The sequence below is a fragment of the Capra hircus genome, chromosome 19, assembly GCF_001704415.2.
Source record: "Capra hircus breed San Clemente chromosome 19, ASM170441v1, whole genome shotgun sequence".
In the NCBI taxonomy this organism is placed as follows: domain Eukaryota; kingdom Metazoa; phylum Chordata; class Mammalia; order Artiodactyla; family Bovidae; genus Capra; species Capra hircus.
Window position 1 is genome coordinate 35,058,611 of NC_030826.1, and position 19,835 is coordinate 35,078,445.

Here is a 19,835-nt window from a genome sequence, read left to right on the forward strand (position 1 = left end):
ACTTCCTGTCTAAATGGGGCATAGGACTGCCTCAGCTTGGAGAACAGACAAGGAATTGGAAGCATTCCTGAGTTTCAAGTCCTAGATCTAAGTCTTGTATGATTAAAATCTCAATCCCTTGGTCTGCCATTTTGGTGTAACATCCCAATTAGAAGTAGTTGGAGGAATGACAACTGGAATTTTAATAGATAAAATAAATCTCATTTATTTTTAGAAAAATAGCCCTGAAATCCAGTCTAGACCTGGTACTTCAGAGAGACTTGTAGGCAGTTGCTTAGCTCTATAAAAAGTAAGGTTGTAGTTAATAGCTTCCAGCAGACATTGTTTTGAGAATGGTGGGATCCAAGCCTGACATGACTCAGAAAACTCAAGTGTTTAGCAATACAAGGTCTAGTCTGAAATTACACCCATAGAATCACCTAGTTATTTCCTCAAATGTCCGAAGCATAGCTATTCTATTTTGATTTTTCATTATAAAATTCTCCTTACTTTTTGATAGGACCCACATGGGGTCTCATTGGTAAGATGGCTCATTATGTCAACCTTGCAGATGAAGGATAAAATCACAGTGATCTGTGAGACTGATACTTATTTACCTCCAAACTAGATTATGATGTGAATGGAAGGGAAATGACATTAGTATTATGAGCTCAGTGTGGGCATTGGCACGTATTGGCTCATTCAGTCCATCCTCAAAACTTTGTAAGTTATATATCACTGTTTCCATTTTATAACAGAAGAAACTTAACTTCACAGGGGTGATTAACTCACCAAAAGAACAACAGTAAATATGGTGCTTAGAGTGCAAATAAAAATTAAAATCTGTGCTTCTGTGCCTCTAGAACTCATGTATTTTCTACCAAAATGTTAAAAAAAAAAAAGGTGGGGGAAGGGAGGGGGGGAAACAGAGAGAAGGAAAAAAAGGGAGAAAGAAAGAGAAAAACAAAATGGGTGTGTTGCAGGAAAGGAAACAGATTCCAGGACGAGAAAGTGGTCTCTTGTCTAACACTCAGAAATGAATGTCTGAGGAGACACACATGCGGGCAAAGCAAGAGCTTTTACTGAAAAGGGGCACCTGGGCAGAGAGCAGGAGGGTAAGGGAACCCAGGAGAACTGCTGTGCCACCTGGCTAGCAGTCTCCAGTTTTATGCTGATGGGATTAGCTTCCGGGTTGTCTTTGGCAAATCACTCTGATTCAGAGTCCTTCCTGGTGGTGCACGCGTTGCTCAGCCAAGATGGATGCCAGCGAGAAGGATTCTAGAAGGTGGTTGGACATGTGATATCACCTTTTGACCTTTCCCAAACTCTTCTCATTGGTGGTGGCTTATTAGTTTCATGTTCCTTACCAAGACCTCCTGTTGTAAAACACCTCATGCAAATGGTGGTGCAAAAACCATGACGGTGCCTGGCTGGGTGGATGGTTTCAGTCAGTGTGCTTCCCCTACCAACTCCCCTCTGAGAGACTTCATACTCAAGATACTTCTTGGGAATTGGGGCAGAGGTCTCTTTCTTCTGTAATTTCCTCCTGCTGTGCATGGGCATAGGCCTGCCTAGGAGAGCAGAAGTCTCTCTCTACTTGATCTAGTCAGTCAGTTTAATTGCTCAATCATGTCCAACTCTTCTCGACCCCATGGACTGAAGCACTCTAGGCCTCCCTGTCCATCACCAACTCCCAGAGCTTGTTCAAATTCATGTCCATTGAGTCGGTGATGCCATCCAACCAACTCATCCTTTGTCATCCCCTTCTCCTCCTCCCCTCAATCTTTCCCAGCATCAGGGTTTTTTCCAATGTCAACTCTTCGCTTCAGGTGGCCAAATATTGGAGCTTCAGCTTCAACATCAGTCCTTCCAATGAATATTCAGGACTGATTTCCTGTAGGATTGACTGGTTTGACCTCCTTGCAGTCCAAGGGACTCTTAAGAGTCTTCTCCAACATCACAGTTCAAAAGCATCAATTCTTTGGCACTCAGCCTTCTTTATGGCCCAGTTCTCACAACCATATGACTACTGGAAAAACCATAGCTTTGACTAGATGGACCTTTATTGGCAAAGTAATGTCTCTGCTTTTTAGTACGCTGTCTAGGTTGGTCATAGCTTTCCTTCCAAGGAGCAAGCGTCTTTTAATTTCAGGCAGCAGTCATCATCTGCAGTGATTTTGGAGCCCAAGAAAATAAAGCCTACCACTGTTTCCATTATTTTCCCATCTATTTGCCATGAAGTGATGGGACTGGATGCCATGATCTTAGTTTTCTGAATGTTGAGTTTTAAACGAGCTTTTTCACTTTCCTCAAGAGGCTCTTTAGTTCCTCTTCGCTTTCTGCTGTAAGGTTGGTGTCATCATCATATCTCAGGTTATTGATATTTCTCCTGCCAATCTTGATTTCAGCTCATGCTTCATCCAACCCAGCATTTCACATGATGTACTCTGCATATAAGTTAAATAAGCAGGGTGACAATATACAGCCTTGACTTACTCCTTTCCCAATTTGGAACCAGTCTGTTGTTTCATGTCCCGGTCTGACTATTGCTTGTTAACCTGCATACAGATTTCTCAGGATCTAAGCCAAGATATTTTGTGCCTGAAACCAGCATTTGCCCTTGTAAGAACAGTAATTTAGCTTGAAACTGTTGGCCCCTGTCAGATATGAAACAGACAGGGGCAAATAGGAGGCCTAAAGGGATGGTCATCACTGGGCCCCAGAAACAGGAGGCAACATTTAGGGGTGAGGGCTGCAGGGTGTGTGACTTTCTGCTGATTGGTTGGTGGTAAGGCAACAAAGTGGTGCTCCAGGAATCTTGTGCTCAGCCTGAAGTTACCATCTTTCACCTGGGTGAGGGCCCCAGTTCTGCAGAAGAACTCAAGGACATTGTTATGCATGCTTCTTGAGTAGGAACAAGGACCCTGCCTCAAGGTGGTACCACCATTTGACTGCTCCTTCTGTATCTATATCCCCTCCCTTCTCTGACTAGCAACTGTTTGAATCTGCCCTTTGGGACTCAGGGAAGGTCAAAGTGGGTGAATGAAGCCCATATTCTACAGACAAGAATTGGAGAACGCAGAACAGATCTGTACTCTAGAGCCTCAGTGAGTCCTGCTCAGTTTTAATTCAGGGAACTGGGCAACTATGACTGTGGTAACTTCCTGTCTAAATGGGGCATAGGACTCCTTAGTTTGGAGAATAGACACTGAATTGGAAGCATTCCTGAGTTCTAAGTTCTAGATCTGAGTCTTGTATGATTAAAATCTCAATCTGTTGGTCTGCCATTTTGGTGTAACAGACCCAGTTAGAAGTAGTTGGAGGAGTGACAACTGGAATTTTAATAGACAAAATAAATCTCATTTCTTTTCAGAAGAATAGGCCTGAAACCCAGTCTGGACCTGGCACCTCTGGGAGTCTTATAGCCAGGTAGCCAGTTGCCTAGCTCTATAAAAAGTGAGTTTGCAATTACTAGCTTCCAGCAGACATTGTTTTGAGCATGTCTGGTGGCATCCAGGCCTGACACAACTCAGAAAACTCAAGAGTATAGGAACACAAGGTCTAGTCTGAAATTACACCCATGTCTGAAGCATAGCTAGTCTGTTTTGACTTTTTTTTTTAATTTAACATTTTATTTAGCCAAACTTAAATGGTAACTGCACAGTAGTTCCTAGAACAAAGAATAAGTTTTTCTTTGGGGATAATTTTCTGACAAAATGAAGAGACACAAAGTGATGCATCTTCCTGCTTGACTTTCAAGGCACACCCGTAAGAGGATAATTGCTGACGCAGCATGGCTCAGATCATAAGGCTCTTGGGCTCCATGGATAGGGCAGCCTGGTGCTCTCAGAGACAGGCCCACAGGCACAGCTGACAGTCCAGAGAGCAGCGCCCATGCAGGAGGATGCCTAGGATTTCCCAGAGGGTGAGGCTCGGGCTCTGCTGGGCGCTGAGCTAGATGAGGGTCTGGGGAGGTCACAGTCATGTGCTGGGAAGAGCTGATTGGAGAGGATGAAACTGACAAGTCAGAGGAAAACACTCGTCCTGACATGACAGCAGGCGAGTGTCTAAGTCCAAATGTTTGAGACACCCACTTCAGTATAGCTACCCAGGCCTATAAATTCATCTTTCCTATATCAGTTTAGGCTGTCTTTTATAAACAACAGTGTCTGAAAGAGCATTGTTGAAACAAAAGGTGTAGAAGACTTGGGACAGTCATGAGAGGAGACAGTGGGCAGAGCTGGCCCCAAGGAAGAAGCCTAGCTCTAGCAACAACTGTCCAGCCCCGAGAAGACTGAGGTAGCCTCGTTTGAGTGGCAAACAGTAGTGTTCAAATTTCACAAATGATTTATCCTGCTTCCTACTATTACTTAAACCACATAGTTCCATGAGACAGAGTAAACTTGAAATCAATGAAACAGTAATGATCTTTCAAAACGGAGCAGCTGAACTACATATCAACAAGACAGGCTAGATTAAATCAAACTTAATAAAAAGCACTTTATGATACTAGTATCCATACTCATCTTTAACATGAGTTGGTTTTTCAAAAGGGGGATGATGTAGGGGATGTCAAAAACCAAGTGAGACCAGGTTTGCTTTCATCTCATTCTGTTCAGTTTCCGTAACGGGAGGATGGATCCACTATCATTTCTTCACCAGTTTTCTTTGTTACCGGCATCTTGCACCTTCTGTCCTCCATGAGAGGAAGGAACACTTTGCTGGGTGGCACTGCTCTAACGGCTACCAGAGACACTAGGCTTGAGTTGTATATTGATCAAATCTGGCGAATATCTTCTGGAATCGTAGTAACTTCTGGAGGTGTAGGTGTTTTGAGTAGATTCTCATAAGAAGAAATCGTAGAAGAGGGATCTGCAAAATTCTCAAAGCACTCATCTGATTTGTACTTTCTTTCATTGCCAAATCATTCAATGAACTGTTTGCTTTTGCTGATGGATAATTTGTGGCTATCAGAGCTGTGCTGCTCTTTGCAGAAAGAACTTTCACACCAGGAGTACAGAACGTAGGTGCCAAAGGAGAATCTGTGTGCTCTGCACCATTTTTTTCCCAACAGCTGGGTTATGAATCCAGGAGTGGCAAAGCCATTATCATTGGGCGCTGGTTCTGTTTCTACGGTCTCACTGTTAGTCTTTACACTTTTAAGTCCAATTGTGTGAGCATTATTTAAACACATAGTGTATTCAGAGATACCAACTCAAAATCACCCATCTTTAGTGCACATTTTGAAGTGTTTACTAGTGACTGTTTGGAAAATGGAGTTAAAATTTTTGGCTCTGCCTTCTCGTTGTTTACTGCTTGGGGAGGGTTTGGCAGAACTTGGGATACGATGTATCGCTCAAGTCCAAAATAAAAAAGCTGTGGACTATGCGGTGACTTCTCAGAAACAGAAGTTTTGGAGCAGCAGAATCCAAGAAATCATCTTTCACGTCAGGCTTCTCAGGACATTCACGTTCACTGGATGCTGGTTTAGAGTCGATGCTTGCTCATCCACTGAGTTTTTCTTGGCAAGTGGAGTATATCCATACTTCTGGAAAACCTCTTTTATTTTCATGATATCCATTGAATTCTTTTTCGTCAGTATTTTTGTTGCCTTTACGAAACCCATGCTTTCTTGACTTTCCAAGCTTTGCTTTATCAAGATTATTGACATCATCCTTTAGAGTCCGTAATTCTGAGTGAAGGTCATATAAAATCCTCATTGGACAATCTTCAAAGTTGCTTTCCTCTCTGTCCAGCGCTCACTGCAGCTGAGCCGTTTTGCCATCCAGGGTGACAGCCAGAGGCCTCAGCATCCCGTGAAAGCCTCAGATTGGATCCATAGGAGAGCCTGGCTTATTTTGACTTTTAATCGTAAAATTCTCCTTAATAGCCAAAGCAGATGTCACCATTAACAATGTTAGTGTTTCTCTAGGTATGAGAAGATGTAAGAATTAGAACTCACTAAATCTTCTCCTGGAAAGATCTAACCATCTGAAGGCCTGTTCTGCCAGTTTTTTCCAGAGCACGGAGTGTCTCATTCCCGATTTCCACCCTGAACTCCTTTCAGGGGCGTTGAAGATCAGCAGCTGCCAGGGATCATGATTTAATCTTTGTAGAGGTAGGTGACGAGTGTCGGTGTTTAGCTGGCAGAGCCCCTTCTTGGTCGTAAACTTGGCCATGATTTTAAGGCGAGCATTTCATGACCGTTTCATGCTAGGATGCTGAGAATGTCCATTCTCAGGTCTGGCAACGATTTTGTTAACAGGCCACTCAATGTGCTGTTACTGGACTAGACCATAAAACAGTATCTAGAATTCTCTGGACCACCTATCTTACTAGCCTCTTGGTCCAGGAAAACATTCCTTCATGTTGCTTCTTCCCATATCTAGAGTTACACTGTTACCATCATTGATCTCATATGGAACTATATATTATTTTATCAGAGGCTTCAGTCACACATTTGGAAGTACAAGAAACAGCAGTTTTGTAAAACTGGTGAAAGACAAGTAACATAGACAGCAGTATTATAAGCTAAAAACTTCCATTAGATGTAGCCCAGTATATCCCAGGTCATCTGACTTAGTCTATTCTGTATGAATCTTTATCTTCCAGGGAAATTATATATTGGCACTGTCTATAAGGCACATAACCCAGTTTCCTAGTGTTACTAGACTGATTATCCTTAGTATGATTTAATTGTTTCCAACACAGAGGATACTTTAAACCTAAATTACCATGACCGGGTGTTATCTATATAAATCTACCCCATAATGGTGGGAGGTTTTTTCCTTGCTGAAACTTTGCTTGCTGCTCTGATTGAGACTGAATAATAGAAGAAAATTCAAATTTATGGCCAGGGTCAGAGCAGGCATTACTAATTGGTCAGGTGAGGGGATTCCATCTAGTAATATCAATAGTGACATGAATATGACTATAATTTTTCTTTTTAAGTAAATTTTCTCAGGGTCAACCAGTTAGAGACTTGGAGTAGAGAAATTCACCAGGGTAACCCAGAACTAGACATAGGTAACTGGCCACAAACCCAACAATTGGATTGACTTCTAAAACTAGCATAGGGTCAGGGCTATGATAGAAAAGCATTTGATTTATATGCAAAGGCCTTACTCCTTGGAAGAAAAGTGATGACCAACCTAGATAGTATATTCAAAAGCAGAGACATTACTTTGCCAACAAAGGTCCGTCTAGTCAAGGCTATGGTTTTTCCTGTGGTCATATATGGATATGAGAGTTGGACTGTGAAGAAAGCTGAGTGCCAAAGAATTAATGCTTTTGAACTGTGGTGTTGGAGAAGACTCTTGAGAGTCCCTTGGACTGCAAGGAGATCCAACCAGTCCATTCTGAAGGAGATCAACCCTGGGATTTCTTTGGAAGGAATGATGCTAAAGCTGAAACTCCAGTACTTTGGCCACCTCATGCGAAGAGTTGACTCATTGGAAAAGACTTTGATGCTGGGAGGGATTGGGGGCAGGAGGAGAAGGGGACAACAGAGGATGAGATGGCTGGATGGCATCACTGACTTGATGGACCTGAGTCTGAGTGAACTCCGGGAGATGGTGATGGACAGGGAGGCCTGGCGTGCTGTGATTCATGGGGTCGCAAAGAGTCAGACACGACTGAGCGACTGAACTGAACTGAAGAAGTCAAGAAAACATTATAAACGATCATACGAATCAGATTCACATCTTGGGCAAGCTGTCTACCTCTGATGTCATCGTCTTCTTGTCCTGGTGTAGTGCAGTTTCTCCTCTGTTTGAGCAGCGTTTTAAGGTGAGATCACGTCAGTTGTCCTCTCTATAGATCAGTCCAGTGTAGGGACCTTTGGAAGTTGGAATTAATCTAAGAGTCAATTTCCCTTCAGTTTCATTGTGCATGAGCTAGTTAAGAGTACCTAATAAAAAGGTCCTTCCATCCAGGTTGGAGATAGCCCCTTAAATTATGTCTTTTTCCAGTCCTGGGTGCAGCTCATGAGGCATCTGATCTTTATGCAAAGATAGATTACTGAGATAAGCTTCAGAAACAAACTTAGGGTGTTCTTTAGGAATTCAATTAAATTTTACATTAATATCACATAACAGCAAAGAACTATCCAGGAAATGAGTCTTACTAGATTCAGACCTCCATTAACAAACTTGGATTTAACATTTATTGAAATATCTTTTCTTCCCTAATATTACTCTCATTTTTATCAAAAATAACCAAATTAAGGCTAGTTTGTTTGCAAAATAGGTCTGCTTTCAATAAATTTGGCCTGATGATTTATATAACCATAATGATTACAGACTTTTTGTTTTGTTGAAATTTTCATAGATTCTCAGATTGAACTTTTAAAATAAAACAGGGCTGGGAAAAGTCATGCCAAAGGCTTATCACAGGTTTCACCTAACAAATCTAGGTGAATCCTTCCCTTTTCAAGGTCTCAAAAATTCCTTCAGAGTTCTCTACCTGTTAGTGAGAAAACCTTCCTAACTCATCTGATAAAGTTACTGAAAACCTAAGATTTTCCAGTCTCTGAAGGAGTCAGATAGAGATAAAATATAATTGTTTTAATTTGTTTATAACATATAATTTTACCAAATTACTGTCATAATTATTTTGAGGGGAAGTTTTCCCTACTCCTGGAAAACACAGATTCAAACCTATAATTTTTTCAGATAGAAACCATAAAAGTTGTAAGCATATTCGCTGGTTCATTCAGTCCTTTTGTAACTTTTGTGAAGTCATCAGGTTTCCCATTAGAATACCAGGACATATCAGAATGTTAGAAACGCCACATAATTTCTAGGATATCTATATTAGTAATGTTTACCATACATTATAACCTGAGAGGACTTATTACTCATTTGATAATATTTCCCATGTAAATTAACCAACCAAATAAGCACAATTAGTTTAATATCTCTCTCTGGGATGTTTTAGGTGCCCTCTAAAGCCACCCAAAGTTAGCTAGAGGTCAAAACAACTTCAACAGAATTTGATTTAGGAAGTTTTGTCAAAAAAATCAATCAAAAGGGTTTAGAACATTCGGTCAGATTTAGTCAGTGCTGATGGGTGTATCACTTAGCTTGCTGTTATGTCACAATGGGCGTATATAAGGAGGCTCGTGGTCTAGAGAAAGTCGACTCCGCCGTCTTGGACCGAGATGGCTCTAACCAGTTCTCTTGCAGCTATGTCATTCCTAAGAAAATCCATTTATCCAACCAATTGTAATCCAATTTTAGAAAATCCTGATCATGCATAACTCTTCTCAGTATCTTTTTTCATACCTTCTTCTATTGAAAACACATCTTAGTTTCCCTAAAGTATTTTACACAATGAGGTACATTTCTTGTTGACAAATTTGTTACAGAATACAGTCTTATTTGACCTCTAGTAAACCTAGGTACAACAGAAGTATTATACTTATTGATGGTTCTAAAGACATATCTATGTTATCAGGTATTCATCTAATACTGAATATTTCTCAGTTCACATGAACCTGAAATTCATTTAATTTAATTTAGAGTTATTTGATTTGTAAGCACTGACTTTTTTAAAGCCAATTAAATAGAGCTTATCTACAAATTAATCTCAAAAATATTATCCAGGGACAAAGACATATGGAGACATACACATATTCAGACAGACACAATGCAACATCTAGCTTCATTTTCTAAACTTAGTCATGAATTAGGTATTACAATATAAAATTCACAATTTTATAGATAAGTGTTCCTGAGAGCCCTGGTCTCAAGGCACAGGGAATGAAAATCAAGTTCTACCAAAATGGCAGGAGGTCTAAACCAAATGGTGGCCTGACAAAGCAGAATGGTCATCGCAAATCACAACACAGATCACAGAGTATAAAACACATACCCAGACCTGGCAGTCTTAATCAGACCCTCCCTTAACAGAAGCTTATAGTCTCTCAGAAAACCTCCTATAGAGACACAGAACCTCAGATGCAACGACTAACAGAGTAAATGAAAATATCTCAGGTCTTCAAAGATTCCAAAGGGAGGGAAGGAAGCCAGGTTGAAAGCAGAGAAGGCAGGAGAGAAGTGCAAAAGCCGTGGTCTTCTAGACATCTCCTGCCACCTGCGGCTACCTAGGCATTAGGGGACGTTACCCTGGGCCTCCAGAGAAGGGAGGACTGGAGGCCCTGCCAGAAACCAGACCAGACCAGAATTCAAACCAGAAACTAGGACAGAGCCAGAATTCGAGTCTCTGCCAAGAAGAGATGATCAGCCTCCAATTCTCAGCTCAGGCTGAGGCCCTTTGACCAGATTTCTGCATCCAAGATCGGGGGGCTAGAAAAAGAAAGGGTAGGATAGGAAGGGTTAAGGAGAGGAAAGAGAGAAGGAAGGAGAGAGAGATCAATAAAATCTCTTGTTCCTTACCCGGTCTGGGCACCCTGGCCAGTTGTCTGCACCAGGAGGAGACCAGGGACAAAAGGGTCCCAGTTGTGGCAGCTGGGTCTGATCCATTGCCAAGCAAGCTGGTCCCTGAGTACCCTAAGTGGTTAGGATGTCAGTCACAGCAAACAGGAGTCCCTGCCAGAGTTGCCATTTGTTGCAGAAAGAGGGAGCCCTTCCAGGGCCCGAAAGAGGGCTCTTATCTAACACTCAGAAGTGAATGTCTGAGGAGATACATGTGCTGACAAAGCAAGAGATTTTATTGGGAAGGGGCGCCTAGGCAGAGAGCAGGAGGGTAAGGGAACCCAGGAAGACTGCTCTGCCACGTGGCTTGCAGTCTCGGGTTTTATGGTGATGGGATTAGTTTCCAGGTGGTCTTGGGCCAATCATTCTGATTCAGAGTCCTTCCTGGTGGCGCACACATTGTTCAGCCAGAATGGATGCCAGTGAGAAGGATTCTGGGGATGGTTGTGAGCAAGATCAAAGCCCCCAATTAAAGTAACAACCTTTTGCTTTACTTTCCCTTATCTTGTTTTTAAACAGCTGCTGCTTATCAGTCACCACTTTCACTTCTGTGCTCTTGCTTGCTCCTTACATCCATGGGAATTAGGGCTGCTGCGGAGGGGAGGGATCTGAGCTGTCTGAGTGGGAAGTTTACGGTGTAGGAAAGATACCCAGAACAAAGCCGGGGCTCCCAGCCTTTGGAGGTGACTCTGCTGGGCCTGCACCAGTGCTGAATAAACCCTGCTGTTCTGTATCTCTGAGTGATTCTTGTGTCTTTCCGACACTATGGTTTCTATAATATTTTCTGCTGCTTTGGCCAGGAAGCTGACAACCGAATTGGCCCCTTGCACCACCATTGTCAGGGAACCAGAGAAAGCTGTGGCTGCCGACCCGGTGATAGACGGATAGGCACCACCCGGCCATTTGCTGGAGCCCGATTCTCACTCCAGTCGCGCTGGCCTTGGCCCATGCTGCTTCCCCAACAGACTCAGAAGGAGAGCAGAAGCGGGTTCCAGTACAGGAGGTCAGATGGGTGAGTGCCCTGGGAACATCTGCCTGAGTTAGGACCCACCATATGGCAGAAGAGGCACCTGATCACCTCCCAGTGACCAGAGAGTCACTCAGAATAGGCTATGTTCCCTCGGGTGGTCTGTCAGTTCTGGTGTGTGTGGGAGAATGATTGGGCAGAGTGAAAGCCAGTGCTCCACCGTCTTTGGACTATGGAGCCTGAGAGGGTCCTAACCCGTGGTTCCATGATGAGCCCATTCAGTTCAGGGCAGTGCCAGCCTCGGGGGGATTTAATCGGTCCTTGCGAGGCTGGTCTGGGTTGGGAGTTTATATTGACCTGCCCATGCTAAGTGGTGTCTAAATTTCCGTATGGGGAGCAGCCAGATGGATGCAAATGAGTGTCTCCCTTTGTTCTGTTGTGGGACACCACCTCAGGGTGGGAACTTTCACATAATGGGCAACTCGACTTGTAAACTCACTATCTTAGAGAGTATGGTAAGAAATTTTAAGAAAGGATTTTTCTGGGGATCAGGCTTCCCTCATAGCTCAGTTGGTAAAAAATCTGCCTGCAATGCAGGAGACCCCAGTTCTCTGCCTGGGTGGGGAAGATCTGCTGGAGAAGGGATAGGCTACCCACTCCAGTATTCTTGGGCTTCCCTTGTGGCTCAGCTGGTAAAGAATCTGCCTGCAATGCGGGAGACCTGGGTTCATATCCCTGGGTTGGGAAGAGCCCCTGGAGAAGGGAAAGGCTACCCACTCCAGTAATCTGGCCTGGAGAATTCCATGGACTGTACAGTCCATGGGGATCGAAAAGAGTCAGACACGACTAAGCGACTTTAACTTTTCCTGGAGATTATGGTGTAAAATTGAGTCCTGAAAAACCTTACAGTCTTTGTATCCTGGAGTAGCCCTCCTTCGGGGTCGCTGACCCCCAGAAAGCACCTTAGATATACCCACTGTCCGAGTAGTGTCATAGCGGGAGACTCCAGCACCTGGACCAGTTCCTATATATCAATTAATGGTTGGAAATTGCCCAGTGAGGGCCCTCTTGGGTTCGAGTCTATGCCGCAGGTCAGGGATAGTGTAAAGTCCTAGTAGTTCAATCAAAGGAAAGGATCTCGTGCCAAGAGAAGGAACCACCTATCCTCCAGGGAGAGGCTGAAGAGCTGCCTCCAATGTCCCCACCTTACGTCCCCACGGCTCCTGCACCCAGAGCAGCAGATCCCCGTTTACCAGACAGCCTTTCATTCCTTCTCCTCCTGACGTCCCTGAAGCTGCTGTGCCCCCTCGGCCAGCCATCCCAGAACCAATGGGTAGGCGCCTCTGGTCGGCTCAGGGAGCAGCTGACCCAGCACTGCAAATGCCCTTACGAGAGACTCAAGGGCTGCAGCACTTTGCCACCGATAGGATCCTACGTGAGGGGGGACCCGTTTTTTACTACCACCAGCCTTTTTCCATGACTGATTCCCTTAACTGGAAACATCACACCACCTCTGCTCTGAAAAGCCCCAAGCGCTGGTTGATCTCTTAGAATCCGCCTTCCAGATCCACCACCCTTCCTGGGGAACCGGCCAACAGCTTCTCCTCACCCTATTCAATACAGAGGAGCACCGAAGTCATGACATAGGCTGGGAAGTGGCTCCAGGCCAATGCCCCAGGGGGCCAATTAGGCGCAGAGAGGTGGGATCGGGAGAATGTCCCAGAGGAAGAGCCTTGCTGGGCCCCAATACTGAGGGAGGGGAATGAACCAGTTGGAGAGGTATCGACAGGCCCTCCTACAGAGAGTAAGAGCCAGGGTTAAGAAGCCCACTAACATGGCTAAGACCAGTGAGGTGCTACAAAAGCCAGATGAAAGCCTGGCCGATTTCTATAAAAGGCTTTGTGAAGCCTTTCGGGTCTTCACCATTTTGATCCTGAAGCCCCTGAATATCAACGGTTGATAAATGCAGCCTTTGTAGGACAGGCCCAATATGACATCCAGAAAAAATTTACGGAAGTTAGAAGGGTCTGCAGGTAAAAATGCCACAGAACTGCTAGAAATAGCTAACAAAGTCTGTCAATCGCAACCAAACAGCACGCCGAGAAGCAGAAAAGAGGATGAAGCAAAAAGCGGCACTCTTGGCAGCTGCCCTGTCAAAGCCCTCCCCCACCCCAGGCCCCTACCATGGGACCGCCCCATAAGGCAAGGGGCCCAGGTCCGAAAGGGAGCGTTCCCCTCAGCCGTGATCACTGTGACTATTGCAAGGAAAAGGGACACTGGGAAAAGGAGTGCCCTAGCGCCCTGAGAGGAAAACCAAAGCCCCAGGCTCCCTGAGCTGATATCAAGCCGAGCCACCCAGCGCTAACCTGATTGGGCTAGCTGGAGCAAAATCCGACTGGGGGCGCCGGGCTCTCTCCAACTGCGCCCCCGAGAGCCCATGGTCAGAATTCAAGTAGGGGGCCATCCAATGGACTTTATGGTGGACACAAGCGATGAGCATTCAGCGGTCACCCAGCAGACAGCCCCCTCTCGGGAAAAGAAGCTACCATCCTCGGGGCCACAGGTGCCCAGACCCGCAGGCCATTCTGCAGTCCCTGACAGTGCCGCCTAGGGGACCATGTGATAATGCACAAATTCCTCTACCTGCTCAACTGCCCCGTTCCCTTGTTGGCGAGAGAGCTGTTTGCAGAGATGGGGGCCCAGATTTCCTTTTCTGCTGATGGATCAGCTCAGCTAAAGCTAGCCCCACCACCTTCTTCCTTGATTACGACTCTCATTATAAGGAGAGAAGAAGAATGGCACCTGTATTCCTCCCCTCCAGGAGAAGGGACCGTTCCTCATGAATTAGAGACTGAGTGCCCGCTAGTTTGGGTGGAGGAAAATCCTCTGGGTCTGGCAAAACACCATGCTCCCATCCTGGTTGATCTGAAACTGGGAGCTCAGCCTGTAAAACTACAACAGTATCCAATTTCCCGGGAGGCCCGACTGGGAATCCAGGCTTATTCAGACAGACTACTCCAACACAGACTTCTGATGAAATGCCAGTCACCCTGGAACACCCTGGAACACCCCATTACTACCTGTGAAGAAGCCAGGGACTCATGACTACCATCTGGTTCAGGACTTAAGAGCTGTGAATGAGGCAGCGATTACTCTGCATCTGGCAGTGCTTAATCTGTACACCCTACTAGCACTGATCCCGTCCCCAGCTGAATGGTTTACTTGCTTGGACCTGAAAGATGCATTCTTCTGCCTCTGGGTTGCACCTGTCAGCCAATCGCTATTTGCCTTTGAATGGGAAAACCCACACATGGGAGACAAGGAACAGCTCACTTGGACGCGGCTTCCTCAGGGGTTCAAGAACTCCTCTACCCTCTTCAACAGAGCTTTGACTGTCAACTTGGCTAACTTTCCTGGACAGGAGTTAGACTGTGTCCTGCTGCAATATATCAATGACCTCACGCTGGCCAGGACAACACAGGCTTGCTGCCCAGAAGGAACAAAGGCCCTCCTCTCCTTGTTAATAGAAGCTGGGTACCAGGTATCAAAAGAAAAAGGCATTCCTGAGAGACATTGTCCCCAGATGTGGAATGCCTCTGACCATAGAGTCAGACAATGGACAGGCATTTGTAGCTGAGACAGTACAATAGACGGCAAGGGCTTTGAAGATTCAGCAGAAATTACATACTGCCTACCTACCCCAGCGCAGAAGGTGATGACACCCCACTCCAGTGCTCTTGCCTGGAAAATCCCTTGGATGGAGGAGCCTGGAAGGCTGCAGTCCATGGGGTCACTGAGGGTCGGACACAACTGAGTGACTTTACTTTCACTTTTCACTTTTGTGCATTGGAGAAGGAAATGGCAACCCACTCCAGTGTTCTTGCCTGGAGAATCCCAGGGACAGGGGAGCCTGATGGACTGCCATCTATGGGGTCACACAGAGTCGGACATGACTGAAGTGACTTAGCAGCAGTACCTGCCCCAGAGCTCAGGGAAAGTGGAATGCAAGAATCGAATCCTCAAACAAACCCTAGCAAAACTATGCCAGGGGAACAGCTTACCTTGGGTAGGCATGTTACCCATGGCCCTCTTAAAGGTGTGGTATCCACCCTGGGCAGGGATGGGGTTTTCACCATGAGAAATCCTGTATGGATGGCCACCCCAGCTAATCAACCTAAGGGGAGACACCAGAGAACTGGGGAACTTGGACGTACATAGGCAGCTGCAAGGGTTATGGCACACAATCTCTCAAATACATACATGGAGAGTTGATAGAATACCCATACCCTTAGGCATAGCAGTACATCCCCACCAACCAGGGGACCAAGCATGGGTGAAGGATTGGGAAAAAGGAGCCTTTAAAACCCTTGTGGAAAGGGCCCTATTCTATAATCTTAACTACTCCCACTGGTCTCAAGGTGGCAGGAATAGACGCTTGGATCCATTACTCCAGAGTCAAACCTACAAGTCTGACCAATAGCTGAGGGGAGTGGGAAGCAGCCCTCAGTCTGGAGGAGCCCCTGGGCTTGATCTTGTGAAGAAGGAAACAGCTACCCCGAAGCCCTGCTCGGACCACACTGGAAGCTGGTCAATCAACACATGGCTGAAGCGTGAGGAACCCACTGGACTGACAAAGGCAGATGTATTGGGTATTAACTGGACTGGGGCTCGCCCTGTTCATCTTATGCAGAATAAAGCTTTATTCTTTCTCTCCCCCGGAGTGGACTTGTATCCAAAAACTCTCCCTCCGCGTTGTCTGCTTCTTCATAGGTCTTGATTTTTGGAGTTTTCTCCTACTGTGATCAACTTAAATATGAAAATGACGTATTTTTGCCTCATAGTTCTGTTAAGCTGTAAAATCCCCTCCTCATCTGAGAGTCAGGATGATTGTTTGGAATGTATAGAATCTTTCTATTATGAGAAAGGGTGGGTCTGTTGTGCCTTTGCTTATTATAAGCACCAGTTGACCGCATGTCATAGTTCAGCCACTACACGCACTAGAGAAGGGAAACATTGTTGGAAGGGAGGAATTAAAGCCCAAAACATAGATGGCCAAAGATGTTATGGGTTTCCAGGACAAGCAACTTGTTGGAAACTAGGCGAAGAGAAAACAAAAACTGACGTCGACCTAGGAAAATGGCCTATTGAGTATATCTGGCTGGACCCTGACCCCTTAGTAGCCACCCCTGGCCCACCGACATTAAGCCCTGGGCCAGGATTCAAGGGACTATATGATCAACTCACTTCCCTAAAAGATGAACTAAAAGTGCCTACTGTTGAAAATAATCTCTTTATCCATTTAGCCGAGCAGGTTACCTGAGAATTGGGTATCACTAACTGCTGAGTTTGTGGAGGAGCTCTGATGAGTGAAACATGGCCCTGGAGGGGCACCAGACTGGACGCCTTTCTGCTACTGCAATGGGATCAAACAATTAGTAGGCAGGCAGGAGGTCCTATTTGGAGTTGGCCCTGTCCTCAGAGACGATAGGCAAAAAATGCTTGAGCTGAGAAAGGATGTTACACCTGGGTCAGAAAAACAAAATGCAGAGGAACCCTGGTCTATAGTGACACCAGTAAGAGCCTTTTGTGGTGACCAGGGGCCCCAAGCTGGTATTTGGCTCCCCAAAAAGGAGGGTATAGAAATCACACTTGCATTCCCTTCAACTCCACCACCAGGATTCTAGTGTAAAACTGTACAGGAAACCAACCTGACATTAATCCTTCTTGCAATCCCAGGCATTAGCCCATATTGGAAACATCTTAAATCCACAAACCCAGACTTATGGCCGGCCCTAGAGGGTCTCTTTTAGATCTGTGGGAGAAGGGCCTACTCATGACTCCCATCCAGATAGGGAGGGGAGGAACCTGCACCATAGGAATGATTCAGCCAGATTTTTCCCTCCTACTTGGCTCACAAGGAGACACACTTGGTGTCCCAATCTATGATGACTTAAAATGTTGAGAAAGGCGGTCTCTAGAGATAGGAGGCCATCACCCAGAAAATGACTGGCCTCCTCAGTGAATACTCGATATTATGGTCCAGCCACAAGGGCACAAGATAGGAGTTGGGGATACAGGACACCCATTTATGTGCTAAATCGAATAATCTGACTATAAGTGATGCTACAGATAATAACCAATGAAACTGCTGCTGCCTTGGAACTGCTGGCACAGCAACAATCCCAGATGAAAACTGCCATCATTCAAAAATCACTTGGCACTAGACTACCTCCTAGCAGAGGAAGGAGGAGTCTGTGGGAAATTCAGTCAAACTGACTGTTATCTCCAAACAGATGATAATGGAAAAGCTGTGATAGACATAGCTAAACATAGCAGGAGGATTGCCCATGTTCAGTTCAGACCTGGAAGGGATGGGATTCAGATGGCCTCTTTGGAGGATGGTTTTCTTGGCGTGCGGGGTTTAAAACAATGATTGGGATGGTCATAGGCATACTTGCTGGAGGTCTGCTTATTCTCTGCCTCATATCCCTCCTAATCAGAGCTGTAACAGGGTTCATAGAGGCAGTTGTCCCACGGAGGATGGCCACCCAGTTGCTGCTTTTAAAGGAATACCAGCAAGTGCCACAAGATGATGTTCTGTGACAGCTGCAGATGCATCCTAAGCATCAAGAGGGGGGGATGAGGTAGGAACGAGATCAAAACCCCCAATTAAAGTGACAGTCACTAGCTTTCCCTTCCCTTATCTTGTTTTTAAACAGCTGCTGCTCATCAATCACCACTTTCACTTCTGTGGTCTTGCTTGCTCCTTACATCCATGGGAATTAGGGCTGCTGGGGAGGGGAGGGATATGAGCTGTTTGAGCAGGACGTTTACGGTGTATGAAAGATACCCAGAGCAAAGCGGGGGCGCCCAGCCCTTGGAGGTGACTCCGCTGGGCCTGCACCAGTGCTGAATAAACCCTGCTGTTTATCTTCATCATCTTCTTCATCTTCTTCATCTTTGAGTGCTGCTCTGAGTGCCGCCATGGCTTCTATAACAGTTGGACACGCGGTATCACCTTTTGACCTTTCGTGAAGTCTATACAGTCAGCAAAAACAAGACCAGGAGCTGACTGTGGCTCAGATCATGAATTCCTTATTGCCAAATTCAGACTTAAGTTGAAGAAAGTAGGGAAAACCACTAGCCATTCAAGTATGAGCTAAATCAAATCCCTTATGATTATACAGTAGAAGTGAGAAATAGATTTAACGGACTAGATCTTTTAGACAGAGTGTCTGATAAACTATGGACGGAGGTTTGTAACATTGTACAGGAGACAGGGATCAAGACCATCCTCATGGAAAAGAAATGCGAAAAAGCAAAGTGGCTGTCTGGGGAGGCCTTACAAATAGCTGTGAAAAGAAGAGAAGCAAAAAGCAAGGAGAAAAGGAAAGATATAAGCATCTGAATGCAGAGTTCCAAAGAATAGCAAGAAGAGATAAGAAAGCCTTCCTCAGTGATCAATGCAAAGAAATAGAGGAAAACAACAGAATGGGAAAGACTAGAGATCTCTTCAAGAAAATTAGAGATACCAAGGGAACATTTCATGCAAACATGGGCTCGATAAAGGACAGAAATGGTATGGACCTAACAGAAGCAGAAGATATTAAGAAGAGGTAGCAAGAATACACAGAAGAACTGTACAAAAAAGATCTTCATGACCAAGATAATCATGATGGTGTGATCATTCACCTAGAGCCAGACATCCTAGAATGTGAAGTCAAGTGGGCCTTAGAAAGCATTACTACAAGCAAAGCTAGTGGAGGTGATGGAATTCCAGTTGAGCTATTTCAAATCCTGAAAGATGATGCTGTGAAAGTGCTGCACTCAATATGCCAGCAAATTTGGAAAACTCAGCAGTGGCCACAGGACTGGAAAAGGTCAGTTTTCATTCCAATTCCAAAGAAAGGCAATGCCAAAGAATGCTCAAACTATCACACAACTGCATTCATCTCACATGCTAGTAAAGTAATGCTCAAAATTCTCCAAGCCAGGCTTCAGCAATACATGAACCGTGAACTTCCAGATGTTCAAGCTGGTTTTAGAAAAGGCAGAGGAACCAGAGATCAAATTGTCAACATCCACTGGATCATGGAAAAAGCAAGAGAGTTCCAGAAAAACATCTATTTCTGCTTTATTGACTATGCTAAAGCCTTTGACTGTGTGGATCACAATAAACTGTGGAAACTTCTGAAAGAGATGGGAATACCAGACCACCTAACCTGCCTCTTGAGAAACCTATATGCAGGGCAGAAAGCAACAGTTAGAACTGGATATGGAACAACAGACTGGTTCCAAATAGGAAAAGGAGTACATCAAGGCTGTATATTGTCACCTTGCTTATTTAACTCATATGCAGAGTACATCATGAGAAACGCTGGGCTGGATGAAGCACAAGCTGGAATCAAGATTGCCAGGAGAAATATCAATAACCTCAGATATGCAGATGACAC

At 45.0% G+C, this 19,835-nt stretch overlaps 1 pseudogene; it reads right to left on the reverse strand.

Annotated features, from left to right (window-relative positions):
* LOC102186339 lies at positions 4,635-5,819 on the reverse strand (annotated as a pseudogene).